This window comes from Myodes glareolus, chromosome 20 (genome assembly GCF_982192425.1).
Source record: "Myodes glareolus chromosome 20, mMyoGla1.1, whole genome shotgun sequence".
Lineage (NCBI taxonomy): Eukaryota > Metazoa > Chordata > Mammalia > Rodentia > Cricetidae > Myodes > Myodes glareolus.
This window is the reverse complement of record NC_142045.1, coordinates 41035511-41056768: the sequence shown is the minus strand read 5'-3', so window position 1 is coordinate 41056768 and position 21258 is coordinate 41035511.

Below are 21258 nucleotides of genomic sequence, written 5' to 3'. Positions count from 1 at the left end.
AGAAGGGAGATCCAATGTTGGATAATCCATGAAGTAGCTCATTTTCGTAGACAATATCATATGTTTCTTTGGCAACTTGAGACTCTTCAGAATGTACAAGCTTCCAAATTCTTACTATCTGGTCCATTTTGTCCATTTTGTTCTTTGGTTCATTCATTGTTCTGGTTCAGTGCTATACATTCTGTATGAAGCACACACATCATAGCTGGTAGCATAGCCAGTTCCCCATGGACCTCACATACTTTGCTTCAGAATTGGTGTGTGGGGTGGGGAGCAATGCAGGTGATGTGAGCCCAAGCCAAGGTTGAGGGCAAGTGGTCAGAATTGCTGAAACCTATGTAGGGCCTATGTCGATAAAGCCAGTAGCTACAGCAATAATGCAGTAAAGGGGTGGGCAATGGTATTTGAGAAGTATTCAGTTTAAATACTGTGTGCTCTTTAACATTGCAATACTTTACAAAAGTTAAATTCCAAAATTCATAGGTACTGTGTACTTATTGACTAAAACATGGCAGATTAGAACAGGCAGGCATCACATTTTACCTTGTCTTCATTATCAAAAAATTCTAGTGACCTTTCTCCTCCTCCTCTCCTTTCCTAAGGGAAGAACCCCAAATATTAATATAAATTAGTACTCCTCAAACACAGGGTCAGGATGCCTCTGTACTCTTTAAAAACTGTTGGCATCCCCCAGATACTCTAATTGATATGTATAACGTAGACAATATTTTAATATTAAGTATTAAGGTAAAAGTAAAAAACCTTTCTAGTGTAGTTTAGAACAAAAACAATCACATTGTATATTAACAGCAATATTTCATTACAAACCTGACTTTGTTTCTTCAAGCTGAAGATGGTAATAAAAGACATTGAGTTTTCATAAAACCCCAATGTCTGCATTCGTAATGGGGGCTATTACTCCAGATCTGCTTTGATTAACTCTGCTAAGATACCACATGGAACACACATTCTAACAAACTCCACTCTCTGCCCATGAGGCAAACGTGGAGAAATGACAAGTGCCATCTTGCTATTGCTATGAAGTCATTTTGTCCTTGCATATACTCTAGGGAAGTCTCAAGCATTCTCAAAATTTTCTGGATTGCATTTTGAGAATTTCCAGCCACGGGTGGGTCTGTCTCCTTTTATGCCTTAAATCTCAAAATTGTTGTGCTCTTGTCAAAGTGGTCCTCCTGTCATCACTGTCCCCAATACAACTTCAATATACCCTACATTTAAGGCTCCTGCACCTTCCCCGAGCTTCAGTATTCTCTTGCATCTTTGGTACTTGCTTAAATAATCCAAATGCTTTCAGCAAACTTTACCCAGTTCTCTTATTTCTGCTAATTTGGTGAGCATTTTCTTCTTGCATGATTGACATTTACTTGTTTGATCTGCCTTTAACTTCAAAACCTCATACCCTGTAGTCTGTGTGTATGTTCAGTAGTGTAGTCAATAAATTCCACTTGAAAATACACTATTGATTTTTATTCTGCCCTTTCTCTGCTGGTTTGTTTTATCATCCAAATACTTAAACACAAATTAGCCTATCATGATAAACCGAGACTTTATAAATCTGTAAGAGAAACTCAGATGTAAGCTTGAGTCTATCAGTCCTGAAAGAGAAGCATTGTACTGTACATCTGGTTTGTTTGCAAACCCTCCTGAATATTTATGTAGGATAGGCCAGACAATTTTGTTCCATAGGGAATGGCAACAGGAAATGGTCACCTCTGAATGCAGAGAAAGGCATCACTTCCATCTGTGGTTCATGACTAGATATTTCAGTCTTGGCATAAACCTGATGTTAGGGGTGATATGGTAGAAAATAATACCATTGAATTTCAGAATTAAATGGTGTGGTTCATATACTGCAGTGTTGTTGATGTACAGCATGGCCAGTACTGATGAACCTGGTGCTTGGTTGCCACAAACTAGACCAACGAAACAACAGGTTTTTCCAAACTTTCATTTTGGATACCTCAAATGGCCTTGTTTTCTAAATCACAGATTGACACTCCTGAGCATTTAGGCATTTCTAATATTTGAGATGCTTTTCTCATTTTTTAAATAATTGTTTGTATTGAGCAGGACAATTCTGTATTCTATCAATTATGTTTTAAATAAGCACCGATTGGCCAGTAGCCAGGCAGGAAGTATAGGCAGGACAACCAGACAGCAAGTAGAGGTGGGACAATGAGAACAGGAGAATTCTGGAAAGAAGGAAGTCCATTCCTCCCTAGTCCTGTCCAGACACAGAAGAAGGAAGATGTGACCTGCCCCACTGAAAAAAGGTACCGAACCATATGGCTAATATATACTAGAATAATGGGATAATATAAGTTATAAGAGCTAATAAAAGGCCTGAGCTAATGGGCCAATCAGTTTTATAACTTATGTAGACCTTCTGTCTGATTCTTCAGGATCTAATGACTGTGGGAGATGAACAGGACAGAAACCCCAACAAGCAGGACTTTATATTACAGAGATATATATTTTTTTCTCCCTTCTCCTCCCATCCTCTCCCCTCCCCTTTCATCCTCTCCCATGCTCCCCATGCTCTCAGTTTATTCAGGAGATGTTGTCTTTTTTCTACTTCCCATGTAGATTAGATCCATGTATGTCTCTCTTAGCATCTTCTTTGCTGTCTAGGTTCTCTGGGATAGTGAACTGTAGACTGATTTTTCTTTGCTTTATGTCTAAAAGCCACTTATGAGTGAGTCCATATTATATTTGTCTTTCTGGGTCTGGGTTACTTCATTCAATATTATCTTTTCTAGATTCATCTATTTGTCCACAAATTTCAAGATGTCATTATTTTTTTGCACTGTGTAGTACTCCATTGTTTAAATGTACCACATTTTCCTTATTCATTCTTTGGTTGTGTACAACATCATTTTCTTGTCTATCTTACTTCATCGTAGTCTCCTGAATACACTATCACATGCTTAAATGAAACCCTCTTTCCTATGTGATTGACTTTTACATATCTACCTGATTTTCTATACAAGTTCTTAGAATCACCGCTTCTTAGAATCACACTCTATTCACCTCACTACTGCTCTCCTACGTGGCTCTTTCCTGTCCTCTCTCTATCCTTTCCAACTCTTTGCTGTTATCCTCAAAGCTTTTCCTTGTGGTTCATGAAGAAATGGGAGTTGTCCGAGTGAACTTCCACCTGATCCCAGCCATCATTCTCTAATTTTGTTTTTTATTCTTGAGAGGTTAAGTTGGATGTTAGATTGTGCTTTGTGTAAGGCCAGTGCTCATCTGACTTGGACTGTGGCTTTGGTCTACTCAAGAACATTTTCTCATTTCATCCTTAGGTTTTCTTTCTTATTGTATCATTGCCATTAATATTCAAATATTCTGTTTCTTCTCTCATTTGAAAAGATACTGTTTGATAATAATTTTATTTCCAGTCACTCTCCTAATTATTTCTTAGAGCAATAGCAAATCCCTCAAAAGTGACTTCTAATCTTCTCTCTTCTATTCTCTTTCAACTACTCCAATCTATTTTTCTGTCCTCCTATGTGAGTAGAAAAAAAAAAAAACTGGAGCTTACCACTACCTCTTTAGTGTTTAATCCAGCAATCAATTCTCTGTCTCTTTTTAAAAATATTTTATCATTATTTTGTTGGGGTGTGTGCATGTGTGTGTGCATGCTTGTGTGCGTGTAAAGGTTAGGGGAAAACCTTTGCCACTTTTACACATACACTGGGATCCAACTCTGGTTAACAGGCCTTTGAGGCCTTTACACACTGAGCCATTTCATCCACCCCAGTTAACACTCTTTATCTTCCTATGCCCATCGTCATTTGGTTTCATCACTGTTTGCTTCCGGAGACACTCCGTGCCCATCACTGTCAGTTCTTCCGCTGTTGGACTGGATGCTCATTTTAAGTCTTCCTAGCTAAATTTCCGAGTCCATACTCTTCATTTTCTGAACTTGCTTTGTGGTGTTATCCCATCTGCGCCCTTGGTTCCAAAATCCACACTGTGGTATTATTATTCCTGAGAAGTAATTTTCTTGGTTTCTGTTGGTGACGAGGAGTTTATTGTGTTTTTAACAAAGTAGGTTTGGTTTCCACCAGCTTCCTCCTACCTATATTTAGCCATGATTGCTAACATACTGTTTTTTTCCCTCTCTTTCTCTCCCAACTTCAGGATAATGATGAATGATATTTATCTTTTGCAGAAACTGTGATTCAAGGAATCGAAAGCATGTTGTTGGGATTAAAAAGGAATGGAAGAAGAAACGTGAGTCTCAGAGCCAAGAGTAGGAAATGAGTGATGGCACTGATGAAAGAGAAGGGGAGCTTAGTGTTTGTTTCCCAGTTAGTCAAAGAGTCACAGTCACTGAGGATTCTAAGGGACACAAAGTGAACAAAACTGTGAAATTTCAACTTAACTATATTCTATATTAACTAGTTATATTCCTGTATATAGAGTCCCAAAGATCATTTGATTATGGTTACTTTCCACATTGTTAATTAATGGTACAAATGAATAAAAATGTATGGTATTTCATGTTCTTGAAGGAAATTATATTGCTTAGTGGTCCTACATTTTGTGTACATCACATTATACTCTTTGGACAGCTATATTACAATTCTGATGGCTTACTCTCCTTTGAGGGGAGGGAACTCTTAGTACAATTCTGTTAATCTTATAGCCTGTCCTCTACGTGTCTCCTTTGCTGCTTTTCTGTGCTTCTAAGGTCAAGTGGACTAGTTCTGGCCTGCTGCAGACACCTTTCAGGCTTGTCCATGTCCTGTCCTTACCAGCCTGGACTTCCAACACTTCTACACTATCCCAGCGCTAACCCCAGTGCCACAGCCACAACCACTGCACACTCTTGTGCTGTCTTTGCCGGGTGTCACTTGAGTTGACACTGGATTCCTCCAGGTTGGAACTCCTGCAGGTGACTTCCCACTCTCCTCCAGCATGTGCTCAGGATCTGTGGTCCTCTTGTCACGGCACCCATATCCTCAGCGCTTCTAAATATCAGGGTGGTTTAGCAGTGTTTTGGCAGACTTGGAGGTTATTGGCAGTACATTTGTGTTGAAAATATGGTCATATTCAAGGTGCACTGTTTTTTAATGCACAGATAACAATATTTCAGATTTTTCTCATATTCTGGTATTTACCAACTTGCCCTCAAAATATATATTTCTAAGGTTTAGAGAATTTAGAGTAGTGAGTATTAAGAATAACACCAAAAATATATAGTTGGTGTTGGTAAATTGTGATTATTATTATTATTGTTATTATTATTATTATTATTAAATAAAGAGAAATTACCTAAATTAGTAAAAGTGAATTAGAATCACTTTAATTTTTACTAAATCATTGATACCTTATTCCAATTTAGATATTTCCTTTACTTCAGGTATTCTTCATGATGTGATCTTCATTATATCAGACCATTTTATTAGATGTTTGATTAGATTTATCGCTCTTCTGTTTCAAGGATGAAAAATATTCTTTCTGGAAGTGCTAACAAAAGTCACAGACAGGAGTATAAAAGTTTACACTAAAACTTGTCAACTTTATAATTTTTTTCCATTCTTTCTTTTATTGTTTTTATTGTGCTATACATTTTTCTTTACTCCCCCTTTTTTGCCTCTCTCCTTCTACCCTCATCCATGACCCCCATGCTCCCAATTTACCCAGGAGATCTCATCTTTTGCCCTTTCTATTTAGATCCATTTATGTCTCTATAAGGATCCTCTTTGTTATCTAGGTTCTATAGGATTGTAAATTGTAGGCTGGTTTTCTTTGCTTTAAGTCTAAAAGTCACTTATGAGTGAGTACATACTGTATTTGTCTGGGTTACCTCATTCAATATGTTGTTTTCTAGATCCATCCATATGCCTGCAAATTTCAAGATGTCATTATTTTGTACTGCTGAGTAGTACTCCATTGTGTAATTGTACCACATTTTTCTTATCCATTCTTCAGTTGAGGGGCATGTAGGTTGTTTCCAGATTCTGGTTATTATGAATAATGCTGCTATGATGAACAGAGTTGAGCATATATCCTTCAAAATTATAATTTAACAAACAAGGAAGTCTTCAAGCTTTTAAATGTGGTGTGAGGTTTTGAAAGACATTTTTCTGTTTGAAGTATTGAGTATGTCTATTGCTATATTTGTTCAGTTCATGTTTAGGTAGTCAAGTTGTTGAGAGTTTTGTGGGTGTAGCTTCTGACATTTCTTGCAGACTCTAGCAAACTTCCAGATGCCTTGGCTCTTACAATCATTCTGCTCCCTCTTCTCTAAGGTTCCTTGAGACTTAGATGTAAGAGGGAGAAAGCACATGATGCCTCACCCTAAACAATAAACTACATGCAAATAACTAACGTTTAGAGTGTGAGAAATATTCACCTCAGGTAAGAGTACATTAATTGGTTATCCAAAGTCAAATGATTAGCCCTGAAGACAAGGAATATTATACAGAGAGAGCAGGTTATTTTAATAATACATACATGCACGTAACAACAATTAGTGATAAGAGGCCATTAATTTGAAAGAGAGCAAAGAGAGGTACATGGGAGTACTTGAAGGAAAGGAAGGGAAAGAAGAAATAATGTAACTATATTATAATCTCAAAAATAAAATAATTTTAAAGAGGTAATGAGTATTGTTGTTGAAATTTTGCAAGGTCTATTAATATGAAAAAACAAACCAAACATAAACCAGCTAAACAGAGAAACAATTGAAAATATGGTAAACAAATGTCAGTAAAATGTACATATACTTAAGTGTGAATATACAATTTATAATATCTTATAACTCCCTCTCATTTTAAATTTTGTTAATAAAAGGCAACATATCACTTTGGAGAAAGCTTCCACACTGTCATTTTAATGAGTACAAGGTATTCACAAAGTAGACATATTGTGGTTTATTTAGCCAGGCTCATACACTGCAGGATTGGCGATTTTCTATTTCTGTTGTAATAAACAATGCTAGGGTGAACATTGTATACATAAATCTTTATGCACATCCTTAATCATTTCTTTGGGATGAATTACTAAAAAAATTTGCTGTGTTAAAGCATATGCAGATTTTATTTATATACTGTAACCTGGTTTTTAGTCATAATATAATAAATGCACTTTGGAAACAATGAATATTCAAGAAGAAAAAATAGCAAAATATGCTACAACTCACATATCACTTTATAGATAAGATTATTAACATATTTTAAAAATTTATTTTTACAATTCTTTATTAGCTTGCAAATATATTTTGATATGCATATTTATCCCTTTTAATATGTATGGCTAATGAATATTGGCTTTTGTATCTCTGAAATATTGACTCATAATTTCACCTCTTGTAGACAATAATGTAGGCATATAATGTTCTATTTACCAAATTCTTTATTAGTCAACCTTTAGGCTACTTATTGTTTGAACTCTATAATCAACTAGTAGGTATTTTTGTATGAGTGTCTTTGCAAATGTCTGAAAGTAGCTACTCAAGGAGGATTCTGAAAAGGAAACAACCCAGTCTTTTAAAATGTATAATGCAGAAAAGTGTTTTGTGGAGTATTCAAGACACTATTGCTATTTTCTTGTGATGTTATGTCTGCTATGTAATGTGGATAAAACAATGCATTCTGAATGACATGATCTTTTCAGATTATTAGACTCTAACATTGAATGGTGAGTATGTGTCTCTGATACCCATTAAAAGGCTGAAATGCCATCGCTGTTCATCAGAGCCCTGGTCCTTGGGTGGTTAACTCCTGACCGTAGTGATGTCTACCAGTTAACTCTCCAGGCCCACCACTTTACCCATCTCTGCTGATGAAAGTAAACTGCCTCAATCATTTCACACGAGTCCTCTATTCTCCTTCAAAACCTTTCCTTAGAATTGTATCATATGCTCATAGCTTCCTGTTCCTGTAATTTCTTTTCTTTCTCTCACAATCTCTCCTTCACAGAAAATCATTTATTTCCATTATTAGAAGACAGACATCACGAGGACAGACACTTTTATTAATATAGTCTACTGATATAATCTCACAGAAGGAGGTTTAGATCAGAGTAGGCACTGATTAAAAAGAGTCCACAGATGTAATGTATTTTTCTTAGAGGGTGTCTCATCTCTGCAGGCAAGCCTTTTAGAGTTTCAATGGAGCGATTCTACAACAAGAGTACAATACCCAGACTAAACACCTTACACTAGCAAATAAAACCCCAGTACCAGGAATGGGTGACACTTTTTTGAATTGTATCCAGTTGAGCTACATGGACCTTCCATGCACTACAGACTATTGCTAATATTCTGGGCTGCCCTCCAGAACTTGACTGTAAGATCTTGTTGCTGAAAACATCATACAATTGAGTCCCAGGACACAGGAAACCAAGTTCAGCTCATTTGGAAGTTACTGACTAACTTTTTTTTGGTTGGAAGGTGCTATGAATGTTCCAGAGGAGAAAAGCAATTCTCTATTTCAAGCAGCTGTGAACACTGTAAACTACAAAAATAAATGGCCTGATAAGATATGACCACTGGTACAATAGTAGCAGAAATAATATCAGAATAACCACTTTCTAATTTGATCTAAAACCCATTTCATGAGGTAGAACCCACAGCTGGCACTATTAACGGGGCCAAGAACTTTTGGCTAGATAAGTCCCAGGTCTTATGGGAAAATCTGCCACTATTATTCTGTTAAATGAATACAGTATTAAAACAACTCTTAGTGACCTATCACTAAACCTACTATCTACTAGATCAGAGCAGCTCTGAAGTCTCTTCAGAGAATCTAGCTTCTCTTTGCAGGCCAACAGTTAACAAAGAGCGCCTTAACTGGTCAACATGCAGAGAACAGGAGACAGTGGACTGCTTTGCTCCAAATGAGGCACACCCATCCCACCCTTCCCCTAAAGTGCAGGAGTCATGGCAGCGTTGTACGTGGAAACATTTTAAGAACCAGAAGTGATGGGTTTACATCAGTAAACCAGCGTTTCAGGATACATCAGGGAAGTGTAAACATGAATGCACAGCAGTCCCAACAGCTGCTCAAGGTGTACACAAGCTCCAGTTAGACAAAAATCCCAGCATGGAGAGGAATGGTAGGCCCAAATCCCACCACTATCTGATAAGCTAGTGGTGTAGTATAGCTTGGAAAGGGAAAGTCGGTGTTCTTTAGTGATATGTCCCCGGTGGGCTGTCCACTCACCAGGGCAGGTCCCACTCTCAGGACTAGTTACGTAACACAAGCTAGATTTACGGAGAAATGAAAAGAAATAGGAAAAGAAAACATTCCATTACATAGTTGGTAGGAAGGCATGGGTAGGTAGAGAGTGTGTTTGAAAGGAGTTGGGGAACTGATGGGGGTCCATATGCTCAAAATAAATTGCATAAAATTCTTAAAGAATTAACAAAATATTGCTGAAACAAATACAAATTTTAAAAGTTCTAAAATAAAGTGAATTTACACATTAATATCCTTTATACTCTCACTTGAAAATGCCTCAGTTTTCATGAATACTGGAAATAGATTTGTTCAATTAAGGCCTTTTTAATTTATACATCAGCAATAGACAGTTTAACCTAGAACTACCATTTTCCACCCATTCAACTCACTTATATGTTCATTAAATTTTATATCATTTCTCAAGCTTCTCCTGATAATTTTATCATGCATAATTTTTAGTTTTTGAATTTGTTTCTAAACTAAGATTTTGTTAAGTGGCAACTAGAGTATCATCTATAATCCCCTAATTCCAATAAAAGCCACATAATAACATCTAGGATGATCTATTGAGTCATTAAAATTATCCTGTCCATGAAAAATAGAATAAACAAAATATAATACATGAAATATGTCTTGAACAGCTTTTGATATGAAAAGAAAATTAAAATCCTTTGAACAAACAACATTTTGAATGTTTATGGGAGAGTCCATGAGCATTTGCAGTAATTTTGATAGTTTATCAAACAATTTTAATTAAAGTAATTTCCTTATGGAGCAATCATGTCACTCATAAAAGTCTGAAATATGTATTTAAAATTTCCTAGGGTTATAATAACACAAGTCTAAAACATAGGAACAAAACATGTCCCAGCTATACTTGTATCTGTCACACTGTGTGTCTTTGGGGGCACATAACTTCTAGAACAAGAAGTGCGTCCATGGTGTCATAGAAAAAGTCACATGAACTTTGGTAAATATTATTTTGCAAATTTCACTCTTCAGAGAAGTACCATTAGCAATAGCCTGACATTTATAACTATTCTGAATAATGCAACAGAAGCATTTTCAAGGCTCACGTGCTGCCTTTCATATGCAGACTTTGCAGTTTTCTTCAATAATTTAGCATGTTTGGACACATCTTACCGAGTCATACTGTTTGAATTCAAACTTACCTTGTCGTGAAAGCCATCTGAGTGTTTGTAGAAAGTCATAGTTTTGGTTCTCTGTTGGATAGGACCCTTTCCTTTTGTTTGACCTCTCTGTTCATGTCCAGATGTAGATCTTTGGTAAGCAATGCTATTTGTGGACACGCTCTGCTACCTCTTTAATTAATTAAGGCAACATCTGTCTAGTTAATTGGCTACGAGTCTTGAGTCCTAAAAGTTTGAAGCCTAATGTGGCAATCCAATTCCTCAGTCACCTCAGCTGTTTGGTGGAGCTCTGACTCTGTCTCCTGTCATTCTGCTTCACCTGACTGACTTACACAATTTCTTACTCTTTCTAGTCCACTGGTCTCTGCCCATTACTTTCTACTCTAGGCATGCATTAATTTCTTCAGTGTTGTGACTCATGTTACCACTACTGAGAAATAGAAATGTAAAATAATAGGTAAAATAGGTCGTATGAATTCTGTCATAGATAAAATACATTGTTCTGTATCATTGCAATCTATCATACTTATTGTATATTGTAAAAAATTCATTTTGATTTTGAGGAAGTTCTTAAAGCCCAGTGATAAAATCATAGTTTATGTTATCATCGGTTATGATAGTTTTTTTAAAGGAAACATTTTACAAGTAACAACAGTCTGGTTAGATTGCATTTTGGAATATTCAATAATTGAAGAAGTCATGAATTTGAACGAGAACAAGAGGTATATCAGGTTTAGAAGAGGTACATGGCAGGTTTAGAAGGAAGAAAGAGAACAGAAAACAGTAAGATGTAATTAAATTATAATCTCATGTAATTGTAAAAGCAATATTTGATAACCAATTGGTGTGCCCTCTCCGAGGAAGACTCTTTCTTCTGCTTTCAGCATTCTTTAGTTGCCAGTAATCCTTTGTCTAAGATTGATACAGATTTTTATAATCTTCAATATATTTATTTTTATTTTATGACCATTAGTGTTTTGCCATGGGTATGAGATCCCCTAGAGCTGGAGATACAGACAGTGGTGAGCTGTTATGTGGGTGCTGAGAATCTGGGTCCTCTGGAAGAGCAGTCAATGCTCTTACCTGCTGAGCCATCTCTCCAGCCCCTAAGGTTGAGACTTTGTGGACTTTTCTCTGTCCACTTTAGCATGCTTGTTGATATCTTCCTTGTTCAGCGTATGTTTAGGCGGTCATGTTGGTGAGACTTTCTGGCTGTAGCTTCTAACATTACTAGGAGACAAAGTCTAATAACAAAATCCCGGATCCTCTGACTCATAATCTTCCCACTCCGTCTTCTGCAATGTTCCCAGAGTCTTGGCTAAGCAAATGTTTTTTAGATGTGCCCACTGGGACAGGGATTCACAACTATGCATTTTGATTGGCTGTGGTTTTCTGCCATGGTCTCTGTCTGTTACAAAAATAAGTTTCCTTTGTGGTAGGTGAATACTTCCCTTATCTGTGATTGTAAGGACAGATGTTTAGATTTTTCTTAAGAATTATACTAAAGTGATCAGTCATAAAAATGTACATACAAGTAACATATTTATATATGTATCTAATAGTAATTAATAAAAAACATGAATTTGAAAGAGAATAAGAAGGAGTGCAAGGGAGGCTTTAGAGGGACAAAAGGAAAGGGTGACATGCTATAACTATATTAAAATTGCAAAAATAAATTTAGTAAAAGAATAGTGAATACAATTTTAAATGAAAGTAAAATACATTCACATTTAATAAAGAGGTAATATTATAGAGTAAGACAAACTGAGGTTTCACAGCCCAGTTCTCTGTCTCTTTTTAATATCGGTAGAATTGCAAGCAATTTTCTTAATAACTTAGACAGTGTTACTCATTTATGGCAGTGTCAGGCATGCCATAAATGACCAGCGAATACCAGATCTTAACTGCTATTATTCTAACTGTTGGCTAAAGCAACACAATACTATTGCTGGTACTATACCCACTAAGCTCTATATTAGGAGTGAAAGAAAATGAAATTTATGTCCTGGTAATGCTCTGAAACATGCACGGCCATTTGGAAGTTCTGTTGAACTTGTCCATCTTGGGCTTCATGGTCTAAGTTGATGAGGACACCTATCAGGTCTCTTCCTCAAGAGGATACCTGATCTCATTACAGATGGTTGTGAGCCACCATGTGGTCACTGAGAATTGAGCTCAGGACCTTTGGAAGGGCAGGCAGTGCTCTTAACTGCTTAGCCATCACTTCAGTCCAGCTGACTGACACATTGTCCCTTAAGTGGGTGACATTAAAGGACTGTGGTCCCCTTTAGGTTGCTGTCTCCTTCAAGGCTGTTGAGTTTTTCCATACAACACAGCATCTGTTCTTGGGGCTCACGGCACATGGGCCTGGGCCCACACGTGTTTCACGTGCTTCTGTGTGCTCTCTTTTTGGTGACTGTTATGAGTACACAGACTAAAATGGAGAAATATAAATGATAACTGTTGAACATTGCTAGTTTTCTGTTAGGAGGCATTATTTATTTGTGCCTTAGGCCACGTTGAAGCTTTATAAGTCAAATATTAAAATATTCTTCACCATATATTGCTAATCATGTAGCCTATTCAAGTTACAAAAATCTATATAGCTCAGTGTATTCAATGGCTAAGTTTTGTTTTATTTTTGCTTTTATCAATATGAAAATTTAAATAATATTTATTTTGGCTGATAGCAAAGATATTCTTTTGACTTAAAGTAGTTTTAGTTTAATAGATTATTATCACTTGAGTTTGTGAAATAATATGGGGAAAACTCATTGTATCTAATGTCAATTAAAATGATAAAATTTCAACCCTAATTTTTATTAAAACCATTCTATTTAAAAAAAAACCAGTGGATTTCAAATTCAAAGCAAGAACAATGATGAATATCTGAAATAGATATTAAATTCTGTATAAAAATCACAAGTATCCCATATGTATTTAGGATATAGCCCAAAAGAATTTTAATACCCAGGATTTATCAAGTTTCTGATGTAAAATCCTCCCTACATTGTTTGCTGTTAAATTATTCTTAAGTAAAAATAAAATTGTGTTGTTTAGCCTCCCACATATTATTATTTCCAATATATTTTCTCTATTTTGAGTATACTCATGACAACATAGACTTTTGCCTTGTTATAAAATCTACTCAATATGCATCCACTGAATCATTTTTAAAGTTGAATATTGGTAGAAGTGCAGTACTTTGAGCAATGCCAGAAGGTAAAGATGATTCTGTTGCAATCTGTTCTTTATTCCTGCCACTGCACATAGCAGAAGTTCCTTTCAATAAGTTTATTAGGATGTATTTTGCCCATATGTTCCCAAAGTTAAAATTTAAACAAATTACCCCAAAATAAAATTCTGTAAAATGTATAACTCACATGATAGGAGTACATGGTCACAGTACTACTACAATGGCTTAAGTTATTCACCAAATGGAAAGACTTAACTACTTAGGTTGCTAAAGGCTATGGTACCCTTATGGTGTATTTGCCTCCAAGCTGCCCATTATAGAACAAAAAGAAGACATGCATAAATAGCACAACATCTACCTGGATGTAAAATGTCAAATTTAATTTCACAATTCATTCAATAATTTTTTGATTTCTAGAGAGAGTTTTAGAGCTAAGCAGTAGGTATCTTTCATGTCTGGGGTGATCTTTTTCATGTTTGCAAATAGTTTGCATCCCTGTACAACTCAAACACCTAAAGAAAAATTTAGTATTTGGAAAGCATGCTGTGCTTAGACTTTTAGAATATCGTACACCTAAATTTAAGAATTATTTTCATGTTTCTTGCCAGGAAGTATAATTAATGTACAACTTTTACCATTCTCATGTCTAAATCTTTTCATACTGAAGATTCTGTTGGAAAAGAATGCAACCCACATATTTGAGATGTCTCAGAATAGATGAGGTGGGCAATTGCATCAGGAAAACACATTTCAAAAGATAAGTAGCCAAGAGGAGTAGATTTTTAGTTGCCATCTCTACAGTGAAATTGCTGCTGATCGATGAAATAGATATTGCTCTTTGGGAAGCTTTTAAACACATAAGAGTATCTTTTATGTCTCTCTACTCTATAACTCAGTCAAGATTCTAAAGAGGTTGAGAACATAATGACAACAACAACTTAGAGAATATCTATCAATTGGAGCTAAATTGATTAGTCTGGTTGCCAAATTTTTAATCCTAGCATAGCTGTTTGACCCCTTAGATCCACATGTCTTAGATATTTAAAATAAGAATTTGATAGAAGGTTGTTTAGCTACAAATGTATGAGTTTAAAGTTCTGCTCTAAAATGTTTTGAATCAGTAAGAAACAAAAGCATACCTCTTAGGATGTTAACCAGTATCAGTATGTATAGACCATTCATCCAATTAACATACTGTAGTTCATAGGCTAAGATGTTATCAAATGTGAGATGGATTTCTAAATATTCTTTTTAAAACTTTTTTAACAATTAAGTCATTCATTCATTTTTATCCCAACTGAAGTTTTCTTTCCCTCTCTCTTCCCATCCCCCTACCCCAACCCATTACTCTTCTGCTTCTATTCAGAAAAGGACAGGCCTCCCATGGGTGTCAACAAAACTTGGCATATCAAGTTCAAATTGAGGTGGGACCGAACTCCTTATTTTGTATTAAGGCTTGATAAGGAACTCAGTAAGAGGAAGAGGTTCCCAAACACCTGCCAAAATATAAGGGACAGGCCTTGCTCCCACTGCTAAAGTCCCACAAGCTATACAGCTGTCACATATACACAGAGGATCTAGGATGGTCCCATATGGTCTCCTTGGCTGTTATCTGTAAGTTCCCAGGAGCCCAGATTAGTGGTCTCTGTGAGTTCCTTTGTGATGATCTTGATCCTCACTTTATTGGCTCAGTTTAATCCTTCTTCCCTCTCTTCAACAGGATTCTTGGAGCTTGGCCCAGTGCTTGGCTATGGATCTCCCCAACTGCTTCCATAAGTTCCTGGATGGAAGTCCCCTGATGACAATTAGGGCAGTCACCAATAAAGTTACAGGAGATGGTCATTTCTGGCTACCTATCCATCATTGCTAGGAGTCTGAGCTGAGACCATCCTTGTAGATTCATCATCTTGCCTTATGAATTTAACCCTTGCATCAGGTTTCTAGCTGACCCTCAAAAGCCCCTCTCCCATCAATACATCTCTTTTATTACTCTCACCCTCTGTTCTGTCCCCAGTTTACCCAGGAGAACTCTTCTATTTTGCCTTCCCAGGAAAATCCACACATTCCTCTTTGGGCCCTCCTTGTTACCTAGACTCTCTAGGTTTGTTGATTGTAGCATGGCTATCTTTTATTTTAGAGAAAATTTGAAGGCAAATGGATGGAGTTAGAAAAAAATCATTCTGATTGAGTGAGGTAACCAAGACCCAGAAAGACAAACATGGAATATTCTTACTCATCAATAGATATTAGCTGTAGAATTTCTAAATAGTCTTAAGAAAGAAAACCTTGCCAACCACACAGTTTCATTGATCATAAGATGAATGGGAGTATTAGAGATGTGAAAACTGTGTCTGTTTTAGGATTACAGAAATATTTTATCATGCATCACTACCAAGTTTGACATCATCTGGAGAGCAGATTAAAAATTAAATTCTAGTAAATGATTCAAGTAACTAATCTCATTTTATTTATATCCAATACTTGGAGCCAAGAATTTTAATAGGCATCTGCTCTTATTATCTTTAGCTGAATTAAAAAAATAAAAGCTCTGCCCCCATATCAGGGATTTTAAAAAAATAATTTATTATTTTACTTTATTCTGTGTATTGATTGGGCTCAGCTGTGCAATTCCCATTTAAGCTTGGGACCTCTTGTGTGGTTTCAGTCAAATGTTGGCTGGAGCAACAGTCAAATTAAGGCTCAATTGAGCTGAATTTCCAAGACTGTTCATTCATAAGTTGGCACTCGACACTGGCTGTTGGCTTAAAACTCATCTGTGGCTTTCCACAGTGGTACCCGCTGTGGCCTTTCTGAGGGTCTTAGGCTTCCATGACACAGACCCAGCTTCGTTCATCACACTCCAAGAGGCTCTTCCTGAAGCCTCCTGGCTTCTTCTGCACACAGTGCCACCACCACCACACAATGTGCTCACGAGGACAATCATAAGTCAGCTCCCAGATGGCAGTGAGGGTGACAGGCAGTGAGAAGATGAGAAGACTGGGAAGCGTGGCAAACCTCTTTGGACCTAGTTACCAGAACAACTTTACCTACTGGCTACCAAAAATACATTTCTACTTCTGGTATCAACACATCTACAGATCGATAGCATCTGTGATAAATTTGCTGTCTATCATGTATTTTTCCCTCTTGTTGCTTGCTTACAGAGAGACATTTTCATTTCAGACAATTTTGTCAGTAAAACATCTTGATTTCAAAGGAGTCATTCTGGGCTCCCCATAGTTCCCTTACTCATCTTCTCAGACTATATACTCTCATGTTGTATACATTTTATCCCTTGCACCTTCCCAGACAGTTAGTACTGGGGAAGGAAATGCTATCTGTTTGAGATACTGTAAAACACACCTAGGCATTGTATCAAGTGATTCTTGAAGACTTGCTGCATGCTATAATGTGCAGAATGCTTTAGTATTGCTCTCCAGATGAATTTCTAACCGTTAACTATGACTCAGGTGCTAGCATGCCTATTTTTTTTAAGAAAACTGAAGCAAAGAGATGTAAAATCTTTAACAAAACTAGAACTCATGGTATAGAACAATATAACTATATCAGATGGTTCTACATGGAAACATCTCAAAATAGTTGTCTAGGTTTTGGCTCAATTGATGCTAAACTCGTTTTTATCCCTAACTGCTCAGTCCCTCAGTTGCTTTGGAAGGTGAACTGAACCTACAGAAATGAGGTTCCTGAATTGGGGGGCGGTGTCAAGTGGGAGGACTGGGGATGAGAAATAAAGAAGACAAGAACCAAAGAAGAAAGAAGTATTAGCTGGGACCAAGAGGGTTTATGTATGTTGATGACTTATACCAAGGAAGCTTATTAAGAAGTACAACATCCTATATACTATTAGTAGGTAGGGGGAAAATAGCTAAGGTCATCAGACAATGCTTGTAAAGAAAACCCAGGATACTTCAGATACAGCTGCCTTATGACTGACAACCTCAGCCCAGTGTAGAGTGGGCATGTGAAAACAACAGTCTTGACTTCTCTGTGGCACTGACTGCAGCCTAGCACTTGTCTTGACCAGTCTTCCCTGAACAAGGACACAGAAGAAAGTGCCTGTTTGTCTATCCTTCAGGACCTCCGAGAAAGTCTTGGGTTGGTCTGGCTCCCAAAGGAAGGCAAGTTGTGATTTCTAATGATAGTATTAAAAGTTGTTATTTCTTATCTTAAAGGTACTCACATACTAGTATTTGCACTGATTTTCTTTGAACAATTGATTGATGCCTATTTCTAGAGTTCTGTTCTCAACATCTTTGTATATTGACATGACAACCCTAGAATAATGTTGTCGTTGACTTACCTCTTTCATGGGTGTCTAAGTTGGCCACGGGAACAAACTTACTCACCCACAACTAGCAGCCGAGGTTCTGGCCCATTGTCTTGTGTTCATCTCCCTCCCTGTCAGTCTGTCTGTCATGACCTAACTTCAAGCTTGCAGATAGCTTTGTGTGGGTCATTGTCATACCTTAGCTCTATCACTCAAGGTTATATGCCTTTCTGAGTGTAATCTGAGGCTGTGTTAAAGTGGATTTGGAAGATTTCACGTGGGGGCTTTTGATTTTTCCTGGAGCAAAGATAACAGATTGCTTCTCAGGTTAGAGAAGACTTGCCCTCCCGCTGTTGCTGCGGCGGAAAACATGAGCAGCTCTGCTCAACACTGCTGTTGTCAGGTTGTTCAAATAATCTTGAGAGGAGGGAGAATCGGCCTTGTCTGGTGGTGTGAGATTCCAATATGTCAAACTCTCATCATGGCCCATTCTGAGTTTTGCAACAGTATAAGGCTACAGTCAGAGAAAGGATTTTGGTGTCAGTGTAATAGGATTTTTGATGAAATCTACATGCTTATCTCAAAGATGATAGTATCTAGAGAACAGAAGGCCATCAATAGATTAATGCCACGCAACTTTATGCAGCAGTTTTCTGGATTTCTCTGCTTTACGATCAATTGTAATGACAGGGCATTTTGTTGTTGTTGTCTGTTTGTTTGTTTTTGTTTTTAGTACTTCTTCAGGTTAAGGAAAAAAGTCATGTAGGACTTAGATGAAATTTGTCAAAGAGAGTTGCGTGTGATTTAGGTCTAATAATATCTTGTTCTTGCTAAATGATTTGCTAGAGTTAAATACAATCCTTCCACTGACCGTGGACTGTGTTTAGTTTGTTTAAGACTGGGCTTAATTTATCTAAATTCTGATGTCACGTGGGTTAGGCAAGAAGCTTTCAGGCCTTTTCTTTGCAGTAACCCTGATATGTAAATATGATATATATAATGTATATATATATTGTATATGATATATATTATATGTGTGTGTGTGCGTGTATTCTAAAAGTAATTGTTTGAGATCAGTATCTGATGCAAAATTTATTCATCTCCATTTCATCATTTGACAAAATCGTTTTTCATAGCTAGTGGGTATGAGGAATTATCTCCTCCACTATCAAAGGTTTTTCTGAATACAAGACCTACAGATCTCATAATTCAGCAACTAAATTATGGAAGATGAGGTATTGTGTGATATGGATAGCCTGAGCTAGCAGAACACAGAGTGACTCCAATGCAATCCACTTCCAAAGCAGAATCTTAAAGGAAAAGTCAAAGTTTACTCAACTGGAAGCTGGGCTGTGGTATTAGGCACCTGGAATCCTAGAACCCTGGAGTTGGAGCCAAAAAGGTTCAGTTCCCTGCAGCCTTGGCTATTTACAAAATCTGTTAGGGGCCAGTATAAGACTGTTTCAACCAAACTGAATAAGCAAACAAATAAAGGTTATTCTAATGAAAGCATCACAAAAAATGATGAGGGACATATCCAAAGGAACCATTTTAACAAAGAGTGGGGAGAGGAGGGCAACATAGCGTGTTTACAGATTAAGGAATGGTAAACTTTTTTGTACCTGGGGAAAAGTATGGGTGAATGAGGGAGTTAGAGTTGGAGACACCAGGCTAAGCATTTACTTTATCCTGATATCAAGGGGATCCCATAAGGGTTTTTCCATTGGGAAAGAAAGAAAAAGAAGCTTGTCTATGCGTGAATCAATAAATCTCCTGAGTGACACCTGGGATCAGCAGCATAGAATGCAAGAAAGTGACAGACAAAAAAATGGTCACGACAGATGCTTTCTCGCATCTGTTTAACTGATGAGCCACCTGAGTGGTTAATGAGCAGTTATTCCTTCGAAAGATTTTTGTACATTAATCCAATGAAAATATGTAATGTAACTGATCATGCCATTAGGAGTGGAAAAATAGACATATCTGGTATTAGGGAGTTCATGAATATGTACACTTACATAGACATACATATGTATGTATACATATATATTCACATATATGTATCACTTTCCTCTGTATAATTATAGTATAAGAAAAATTATCATATTGATCCATTCAGTATTTATTTAGTGCCTCTGAGTGTTAGGAACTCTGAGAACTTGTGGGTATATTGTGACAGACACAAGCAAAATCCATCAAGGAACATGATGTAGGTCATGTTAAAGGTTAAAGAGTTGAATGCTTTGGCCAGGGACAATGAAATCACTGTAGAGTTTTAATTAAGAATTCTGTGTGATCATACTTGACGTTTTAGAAATCATTCTGACTGTAGAGAAAAGAATGAATTGATTGGAAAGGTTAAACTGAATTTTCTGTAAATAAAAGAGGAGATTTTATTTGCTTACCCATTAGTATGATGAATAAATTGCTTCCCGTTCAAAGAAATGTTTTATGAACATACACAGATATATATGAGTACTCACGCAAACTTATATACACATACACATGTATATCCTTGTGTATGTGTGTGCACACATATGCAATCGCACACACGTATGCTATGAAAGAAGATCTCAAACATTCCTAGTTGCTTGGGCTGAAAGACAATATTATATACTTGAAATTTATTGTCAACAAATCATTCTGAGTTCTTGAATAAGAATTAGATGAATAGTTCTTTCACTAGGCTCATGAAAAATAGTTTATTAAGATAATTTTCCAACTATGTGCTGGACTTTGTGAAGGCTAAGATGTAAAAAGGCTGACTGAGTGAATTTACCAATAAGTATAATGTGTCTGTGTCTATGAGTTGGAGTCTTTTCTCCTGAGTATAATATCATGTTTATCCAAGATATGTGGTTGGTAGAAAACGCAATTTTTTTTGTGAAATTAGACATACCTTTGTTTTCACTGCTAAGTATTTTTCTCATTTACATCTTATGCAAGTAGAATGTTAAAATATTTTGCTTGTATAACATTATGCAAGGAAATATCTTAATACAGCTCTGGCTATATTAAAATGCCTTATGTGCCATATTGCTCAGATGACATGTTTATGAATATGTTTTTAAAGCTCCATATGCACAAATACACAATACAAAGTCTTCCTCCAAATACTAAGAATGCAGCTCATTCCATATTTTCTGGTTTATAGTGCTAACATTTATCTGTATCTCCACATCCCAAGATTTGTAAATGAGATCATTCTGCTGCAGTATGTCGCCAAGTATAAACAGCTGGCTGTCTTTGGCAAGCAGACCATCATCTGAACATTTCATCCAGTCTTTCCTCCAGAATGCCTTTTATCATCAGGCTTCAGGGAGGGACAGTTGCTTGGCATGTTTCAACTGCACTGTTCATGAGGGGCTTATTCCCTGATAACAATAATAAGAAAGGACATGAAAT